This window comes from Stegodyphus dumicola, chromosome X1, assembly GCF_044657685.1.
Source record: "Stegodyphus dumicola isolate Sdum_Otavi_A_Nest chromosome X1, ASM4465768v1".
NCBI lineage: Eukaryota > Metazoa > Arthropoda > Arachnida > Araneae > Eresidae > Stegodyphus > Stegodyphus dumicola.
In genome coordinates this window covers 178,250,570-178,260,841 of record NC_140780.1, presented here as the reverse complement: position 1 = coordinate 178,260,841, position 10,272 = coordinate 178,250,570, and the positions used below count along the sequence as shown (strand labels likewise).

General features: G+C 35.5%; 1 protein-coding gene across 4 annotated transcripts in view; it reads right to left on the bottom strand.

Annotated features, from left to right (window-relative positions):
• The window catches only part of LOC118203800 (alpha-1A adrenergic receptor-like), a 151,851-nt gene that overhangs the window by 27,207 nt on the left and 114,372 nt on the right, over positions 1 to 10,272 (bottom strand). The window lies entirely within an intron of this gene.

Here is a 10,272-nt window from a genome sequence, read left to right as displayed (position 1 = left end):
ATATTTCATTATTTTATGGTTTTATTGGGAATTTTGAATTGAGCAGCGGGGTGCTATTTTTTCCCAAACTGGTTTTGTACATAAAAAATGAAAAACTCTCTCAACTTTGTTTTTGTAAATTAATATTTTCAATCGAACCTTTGCTTTCCAGTAACTAAAATATCCCTAAACAACGGCAGTGGCACGCGAGATTTTGACTTATGATAGAGATATAATTATATATTAATATAGTTGTATAAGGAGTATTTTCAAAAATTTCTTCATGTGTAACACAATACGGGACAGTTTGTCTCAGAACATCCTCCGTTACGGCATCCTTCTAGAAAAGTATCCCTGAAGTAATTCGCTTTAAAGCATTAAATGCCTTACTTAACCTTTCGAAATATGCACATTAATTGTATCAGAATTTAGAATTCGAACTATTCAGTTATTATTCAGAGTAATGAAAGGTTTTTAAGGATCAGTATTAACCTTGCATTATTCATTTCTTCGTTATAACATTACCAAATAAGTTTTATTCATTTCGAAGCTAAAACTAGATTTTATCAATAAAAGTAGATTACTTTTAATTCATAACAAATAAGAATTTCGTCAAGCTCTTTTAGACAAGATCCAAAAGAACTTTAAGCAGTAAAGTTTAAACCACAAATTCTTATAAAGTAAGTCCGTCTATGGTTATAATTCTTTTGCAAAACTTCTCGAAATTGTATATTGATACTGCTGCTGACGTAGTTGCTATTAGATTTTGAAGTATTTTACTGGAAAGTTTCTGATTTAAACATTTACGCATGTACTTCTTTCTTAAAAAAGTAATTAAGTTAAAGTCAACAATGTTTCGAATGGTTGTTGAAGGTTAAACCCCAAAATAATGAAATTATAATTGTTGAAAGAAGTAGGAAACAATAAGAGAACCCTCTGGCAAAAGCCTGAATCAAATTGAAATAAATGAAATTGCAATTTCCAACTCATTGAAAAACTACAGTTTTGAAAGCGATTGAAAAAACGTAGTTAAGACATTTCCCAAAAGTGTTAGTTTAATCATATACACTTTTCTTTGTAAACTAACGGTATATACTTGTATTCAGGGCTCATAAATTTTATGAGAACGACATTTAATGAATACGATTAATCGTGTTTGCTATCAACTTCATATGTCGAATATTAACAAAAGATCTCTTACTTCATATATATAGCCTTTAATAAAAGTAAGGAAATAAATATGCACAGAAAGGAATTAAAAAGTGTTTTCCAAAACTTGATTCGCTTCGTTGACTTTCTTAAAAATCGAGACTAAAGAATTTTATTTAACGAAATTAAATACATTATAAGTTTACACATTTATAAAGATTGTTAAAGTTTCAGAATCGTTTTGTGTTTTACATCTAAGTACAGGAAAGACGATGAAAAGTCATATTCATTCATTTAACGTACTTCAGAATCTGTCGTGGATGGCATGGTGGTTAACAGAAGCTGACTGAAAGGCCAACACAGCGTTGATGTGACTTCTGAGCAAGGCTTTGCCCTAGATATGTGTCTGTCTTCCACTTCTTGCAGGTTCAATATCAGTCTACAGGTGAGCTCTGTGCAACTTAACCTGTATATCAGTCTACTGGTGATTTGACAGCTAAATGATTGATAGCTTAGGCCACTGTCAACGAAAACTTTCACGAAAGCGCCCAGCTATTGGACAGATAAAAAGTGTGCTTCAAAGAGAGACTTTAAAATTTGTTAGCCTCGCAAAAGATTCCATTGAAATTAAATAAAAATTTATAATAAATTTAAAGGTATCGTTTCACACTGAGCAGATATAAGATGCATAACATGTATGTACAATTTTGCTTAACAACACAAATCAGAGCATTTCAGAATGAGAGCAAAAGGATTTGACTTTTATTTATTTACTTATTATGAATAGTCTTGCAGGAAACTAGCTGACCTTTTAAGAAATGGAGGAAACCTGCCAGTGTATACACATATTCAAGATATTAATAGATTTACTATACATATACTTTTTTAAATAGGAGAAAAACATTATTTTATGAAATTATAAGGTATTCCTCCCGCTTTTCTAGCGTGCCTTCGTTGTGTAGTGAATCTGTACACTAGGCCGGTATTCCAGAGATCCGTGGTTCGATTCCCGGCGAAGGCGATTGCTAATTTTTCAATCTTTTGCTTACAAAAATCCTAATGTCTTTACAGTGGCGCCCAAACTAAAAGAGTTTTGGATGAGAATTCTCCTCACCCAGGATCTGGCGATTGGGTCCTTTAAAAACCCCAGTCGTCCTTTAAAAGGAGGAGTATATAAGGTATTTCTCCAGCCTTTCTAGCGTACCTTCGGGGTGTAGTGGTTCTGCACGCTGGGCCAGTATTCCAAAGGTCCGTGGTTCGATTCCCAGAGAAGGCGTTTGCTCATTTTTCATCTTGCCTGCTTCCAAAAAATAACCTAATGTCTCTACAAAATATTTGAAAATATTAATACCCTAGGTGGGTTTGGGGAAAACCTTTTTTTCTTATTATTGCAATAAACAAAACTTTTATATAAATAAACCACGATTTGTGTATGTGGAAGTAGAATAAGATTTTAAAAATTATTTAAATAACAGTTTTGTTTTACTTAAAAACTGCTATTTATTTTCTGCTAAATTAATCTGAGATAAAGGAAAATTAGCTTCAGAAAGGTTGGACACCAGCTTAGAAAAACGACAACCTAGCTTTTAGTACCTGCAACATGCTAAAGATGGAGAGGTCTAACGAAAAATTTTGAAGAATGATTGTTTGCTCGACCTTTGTCTAACACACCTAAGAAATATATCTGTGGGAAGCATTTGTTTCGTATCTGACCGAATTTTGGGAACGCAAACTGTTTAAGAGTAGGTCAAGTAAAGAAATATACATTTGAATAGTTTGGTTTAGCTCAAAAGCTCCTTTTACTTTCGTGATATTTCTTGTTAGCTTACATTTTTGTTTACTCAGTCTTCCAGGAGCATATTAAAGTTCTGCTACTTTCCGTTTGCTGGTTATACGGAAAGATTAACTTACTTTTGTATGCGTTTCTTTATAATGGCAGATTACAAATATAATTGTAGACAACGTTGTGTATACATTGCTTGTCCATTTCAAAATTTGCCATTATTTAGGAAGATTTCATTATGATAATTTCATGTCAGAATCTAATACATATGTTTAGATCTGAAACAAGAACTTTGTTTTGACTTCTGAACTTTACAAAGAGAATCCTTAAGGAAATAATGGATAAATCACAAATTTCAAGATTCTAAACAATAGAATGTTCATATTAATACTATTAATAATATTGTTATTAATAATATTATTAATAATACTATTAATAATATTGTTATTAATAATATTACTATTGCTAAATTTTTACTATTTACGCTCAAGTGTCAAATAGTGGCACTGATCAGTCTATACAAAGTACGCAATAAAGTTAAATATGCATGTCATTGGTTGGGGTAACCAGAGTCATCGTAACGATAGGAGAATTCTGAAAATTTTAGTAACTGTTTTCACCCTCAAATTGGCAAGTTTTATGATGTAAGCAATTTTTAATGCAGTCTAACAGATGGAGCTCCTGAAATGAGTGACAACATTTCAGAAGCAAAGTCAAACATTGAATTGCATATGATCATTACACGCATGAACTGCGACTTCAAGTGTTTCGAAAAAATAATTACGGTAACACTCTGACCATAAAATCTTTCTGAATGAACGTGACCACCATCAGTTGCATTGAAATGATTCAGTTACTTCTTCAATTACTTTACTTATCAAAGAGCTTCTACGTTCATGAGACGTCAAAAAATATCACATTACAAATTGTGAAATTGTCCGTTCTTTATATAAACTTTAACAGCCAACACGAAATCATATTACCCCAGAGGACTGCTCAACACAGAGCTTTATTTTAAAATTTATTACGAACTCACAGAATGGTATCAGGCAAAGGGACGGATACGCGTGGAGGACGTTTTAAGGGAAATTCGCTTGTATCCACGCTACACATGTGGAAAAGCACAGAAACGCGCATGCAACCAAACTGTTCGACGGGATTCGAATCCCGAATTGAACTATCAGTGCTCAGCGACTTTGCTGCTCGGCTGCTAGTGGGCGAGACAGAGCTCTAAAGCTCACCAAATTCGGCAACTTGGAAACTGGAGACTTAATGACTGGAAACTTGTAGCGTGGTCTGACAAGTCGCTTTTCATTCTGTTTCGGACATACAGATATGTAGTAGATATGTGTGTAGAAAAAACCATGAATCCATGGATTCTGCATGTAAACAGAAGATTGTACAGGCTGTAATAAAATACATTTAGTTCACATTTGTTTATTTATTAATAAACCTCTGGCGTCTGGCAGTTAAGCAGTCAGATATCTGCGTTGTAACATTTATGGATTACAGAATTAAAACTATTAATTGCAGAACACGTTTTTTAAGTCCTCTTTGTCCAGAATTATGAACAGAACACACAGGAATTTTTCCTGAGACAAAACAGATGAGCATTAAAGAAGTCATATCTAATTAAAAGAATGAGACGCTACACTGCAACACCCGAGAAATCTGAAACAGTATATCTCTCGTGCAGGGGAGACTGCTGCCAAACCTTTTCCCTAACTTTTAGGAACGTATCTGAGACATGAATCTGAAGAGTTATCTAATTGTTTCCATATGTTCTATTCAAATACTATACTAAATCTAAAACGATGTCTAAAAGAAATTAAACAAATGAAAAAGAAATAGTTTTTCGCAGACGATTCAATGCCGCTTACCTAATGCGTATGCGCAACTCGTAAACATTCTCATCTGTTTTAGTCAGACTGGTTGCTGCTAATACGAAACACTTATTTCCTCAAATTTCGTTCAAATTTCTCATTCAATTAATCCAGTTCTCACTTCGGAGAAAGGCCAAAATGCATAAAAGCTCAAAATATCTTCATGAAAAATTGAAAGATATAGAAAAATATAAAACGCCAAATACAGTTAAAACAATTAAAAAACAATTTTTACAATTAAAATTAGAGTTTCTGCGCAAAAACAAATATTTCAGGCAGCAGGCAAAAAGGCAAATTATTCGAGGCACAAAACTGAAAGCTCCCTTTTGGTCCCACTCGGCAAAAAGACGCTGAAGGTGTAAAAAATGAATTAATTTGTTGCGGACGCTATGCTGATATATGAGATAATTAAATAATTTAAATAATAATTACAGAATGGATTAATCGTGATTTAATTCGAAAGAATAAAAGAAGACGTTATCTTTGTTGTTGCGAAGCTTAGTTTCTCTAGAGCGACAACAAATCCACTATTCTGCTAAGTTTCAAATGTAAATAAATATGGCTGCTATGGTTAAAAAAATAGGCTTAATTCGGCAACTTGGAAACTGGAGACTTAATGACTGGAAACTTGTAGCGTGGTCTGACAAGTCGCTTTTCATTCTGTTTCGGACATACAGATATGTAGTAGATATGTGTGTAGAAAAAACCATGAATCCATGGATTCTGCATGTAAACAGAAGATTGTACAGGCTGTAATAAAATACATTTAGTTCACATTTGTTTATTTATTAATAAACCTCTGGCGTCTGGCAGTTAAGCAGTGAGATATCTGCGTTGTAACATTTCTGGATTACAGAATTAAAATTACAGAATTAAATTAGTTATTTGAGCCGCACTCAAACAACTTTTAAATTGTTGATAATTCTACAACTATAGCATGAAGGTTAATTAAGTCATAAAAACCTTAACCAGAAGATAAGAACAACATAATTAAATCATTTTTAAAGCAAAAAATGCACAATTTACCAACATATAAGAATAAAAGAGCTCAGCTCACGGAGCCGAATAACAGAGTGGGTATTATATATATATATATATAATAACCACTCTGTATATATATATATATATATATATATACAGAGTGGTTATTATATATATATATAATTTAAGAAAGGAGAACTAACTAAAAAAGACCTTTGTGGTCAAGAATTTTGCGCATTGAGCTGCAAAAATTAGAAAACAAGGTAAAAAAATTCTTAATGCTTTCGCTTAAAGTCGTTGTGATAGTGTGGTTCCGGTGAAAAATGTTTTAACATAAATTAAAATAAAGTGCAATGAAAAATGTAAATACAAATATATACACTCACGTTTGTGAAAATTGCAACACCAAGAAGGAATCGTCATAATTGAATGCAATTTAATACACAGTTGAGTGGTAGTGGTACAAATAAATGATTAAATGTTCAAAGCAAACAAACAAGAACAAGAGATCAGAATCAGTATTTTGTGTGGCCACCACGCGCCGCAATAAGTGCTGCTACACGACGTGGCATGGAGTCAAACAAAGTTTGAATGTCTGACTGAGGAAGAGCATTCCATATCGTTTGTACGCGTACCCAAAGTTCGTCTGCAGACGCAACAGGACGAGGATCACGAGCAAGACGCCGACTAATGACATCCCACACATGTTCAATTGGCGACATATCCGGGAAACACGCAGGCCAAGGAAGAAGCTGTACCTGCTGCGCTGCAAAGAAGGATTTAACAATCCGAGCAGTATGAGGGCGGGCATTATCCTGTTGAAATACAGCGCCTGGCAAGCTTTGAAGGAAGGGAACAGCTTCGGGCTGTAGAACTTCACGGATATACCGGTTGCTGTTCAGATTGCCCACAATTCGTAGCAATTGAGATCGTCTATGATATGCTATGGCGCCCCAGACCATAACTCCGGGTGTTCGTCCACTGTGGCGTTCAATAATGCACTCCGGAAGGTGGCGTTCACCGGCATAGCGTCTGACACGAATGCGGCCATCATGGTACCACAAATTAAAGCGGGATTCGTCAGAAAACACGACATGCTGCCAATCAGCACGCCAGTCTCTATGCTGATTGGCCCATTGTAGCCGCAGGCGGCGATGGTCGTGCGTTAGGGGGATCCTGTATAAAGGAGTCCGTGCACGCAGTCCACACTGCAGCAGACGTCTACGAATTGATGAAGCACACAATGAAACACCTGTAGCTATTGACCACAGTGCTGCCAATTGTCTAGAGGAAGCTGTACGGTCCGTCCGCGCCATGCGGACCAGGTGTCTATCATCGCGAGCTGACGTCACATTTCGGGGTCCACTCCCGGATTTCCGAGTTGTCCGACACTCGTCCGTCCACTGCTTCCAAACGCGCATCACTGTGCTGCTGTTACGCTGCACACGAGAGGCTACTGCACGATACGACAATCCAGCTTCACGAAGGCCGATGATTCTCCCTCGTTCAAACTCTGTAAGTTGTTCAAATCTCGCTCTCTTTCGTCGACGAGGCATAAGTACAGATTGAGTTAACGTTTACCACTAGCAGATAACCACCGATAACCATACACGCCTCGCTACAGCCGTCTATTTATTCGGATCCATCAGCCGTTCAGAGGGCGCTGCTCAGCATACGCATGCGCTACGGATTTGCAATTCTAATCATTTGCATATCATGCGCTACTTTGCATTTCCTGAAAATTTCAGCTCACTCGCGTATGTCCTTCATGGTGTTGCAATTTTCACAAACGTGAGTGTATATATATACAGTGGTGGCCAAAATTGTGGACACTTTTGGAAATTTTTATGTTTTTGAACTTTGTATGCTTATAGAAAATGTTACGTTTCGCAAAATGCAAACTTGTATATATCATTTTTAAGATTTAAGGAGAATTTATTACTGAATTCAATACAAAACACAAAATTCAATTATTTGCAATACAAAAAAGTTATATGTACTTTAATATAAATAAAAAACACAGTTATGAAGTGGTTTGTAATGCCTAGCTTTCCTGGCCAATCACTGTTCTTGTTCTGAAAACCAATCAAGTGTTAGTAACTGCCAGTACAAGCTGACATCATGTTTGGACTTGAAACAGTTCATTATTTTGCTTTGTTCTGTAGAAGGAGAACCTGTTTCGTATACACTGTAATTACAAGTAGGAAATTTTGTAAAAATTTTTAATATTTAGTCAAGAAGCAATGACATCAAATAAAAGAGTAGATTGGACACCTAGAAAGAGATGTAATATTATTGTGTTACGAGAAAGTGGTCTTTCCTGTGCTGAAATTGCAAGACAGGTAGGTGGTTCAGTGACTACATCTGGAGTCCGAAAGTTTTGTTTACGATATCAGGAGACAAATTCAATAAAAAAAAAAGGAAAAGGCCGAAAAAGGTGCACCACATCTATTGATGACAGAAGAATAAAAAGACTATGTCTCCAAGATAGAAAAATGTCATCAGTGGCCATCAGAAGTGATCTGAATGATGCTGGTGTTTCTGCCATTTCAATAACAATCAGGAGAAGCTTAACAGATGTTGGACTGAGAGGTAGAATTCCACGAAAAAAGCCTTATCTTAATTTTCAGCAACGAACAACGAAAAAAAAAAAAAAAAAAAAAGACTTCAGTGGGCAAAGGAACACATTAATTGGACAGATGATCAATGGTCACAAGTTACATGGAGTGAGGAAACTAAGATATCGTTATTCGGTAGTGATGGGCGAAAATATGTAAGACGTAGAATAGGAGAAGAGCTACATCCTGACTGCATTCAAGTAACTGTGAAGAACTCAGTTAGTGTTAAGATTTGGTCATGCATGTCAGCAAATGGTATTGGTCGCCTTCATGTCATCGATGGGACACTGAATGCCAGAAAATACATTGACACTATTCTAGAACCAAAACTTCTACCTTCCATCAGAGATCTCTTTCCCAACAATGCTTCGTTTATTTTTCAGCAGGATTCTGCTCCTTGCCACACGGCCAAAATATCAAAAGAGTCGTTTCGTACAAAGAGCATTAAATTGTTGTCATGGCCAGGAAACAGTCCTGACCTCAATCCTATCGAAAATTTGTGGCACCGTTTGAAAACTTTTGTCTGAATGAGGCGCCCATCAAATGAAAGGGAACTATTTGAGGCTTTAATTGTTTCCTGGCATCATGTAATAACGAAATAAGAGCTTAAAACTCTTGTCAGCTCAATGAAACGTCGACGTGAAGCTGTAATCAAAAATAAAGGGTACCCTACTAAGTACTGATAACTGACTGCAATCATCACTATCTAATGTATATCGATAACTATTATCATTTAACTCGTTTTGTATTGCAAATAATTGAATTTTGTGTTTTGTATTGAATTCAGTAATAAATTCTCTTTAAAATGATATATACAGTTTTGCATTTCGTGAAACGTAACGTTTTCTATAAGCATACAAAGTTGAAAAACATAAAAATTTCCAAAAGTGTCCACAATTTTGTCCACCACTGTATATGTTTGGTGCAGCCAATTGCAACCAAAAAGAGAGGTGCACATCTATATATTATGGCAGCCCCACATACAAAATTTCAACGTTCTTAGGCTATTCGTTTCTGAGCTATGGGCGATACATATAGACCTACGTACGCATGTACATACAGACGTATGTGCAGACGCCACGAAAAAATATCGTCTGAATACATTTTAAATCAGTTTTATAATTCGTTTGGAGGAAAAAGAGTCCTTTATTCTATTCTTACGCACAGATCTCACGCAAAAACATCGTTAAATTGCATTCCATAGCGGTCAAAATGGATATTTTCGTTGAAATATGATACTCCGAATTTTTGGTGATAACAATTCTTCCTTTACTTCGTACTTTATACTTTATTCATACAATAATTTCCATATTTATCATTTAATCCAATCCTGATATTTTACATCCTCGTCTACATGTGTCATGTTTATATTTTCAGCTGATAACGGCGAAGCATGCTACGCTTATCTGTTTAAGGGTGGAGGCACCTCCCTCGACTTCTTTCAGAGAAAAGCTGACTTTGACTTTAATTCACGTTACGTATGGAAAAAACACACAAAATTTGTCGTGCAGGAAGCCCATTCGACGGATGTGAATTCATGTCAAACTATCAACGTTTAGCCTATGTTTTCACTTGGTCACTCGTGGTGTCCTTACGTACGTCATGTATTTATAAATGCCGATGTATTTAAGTATAGTCGTACTGCATGGACATGTGCATATGTCTGCATCTATTTCTTTTTTCCTGTCTCTAGCTATATCTATACCTATCTGTCTATCTATTGACAGAAAAATAGAGAGAGAGGGGGGGGAGGGATTCAAAAGATTTCACTAACACAGTATATCTTTTGAACGGTCGGGTTGTTCTATCAAAAAAGGTAGTATATTCCATTAAAAAAAGGTAGTCTATTTATTCTATTCTAATTCTATCAAAAAAGGTA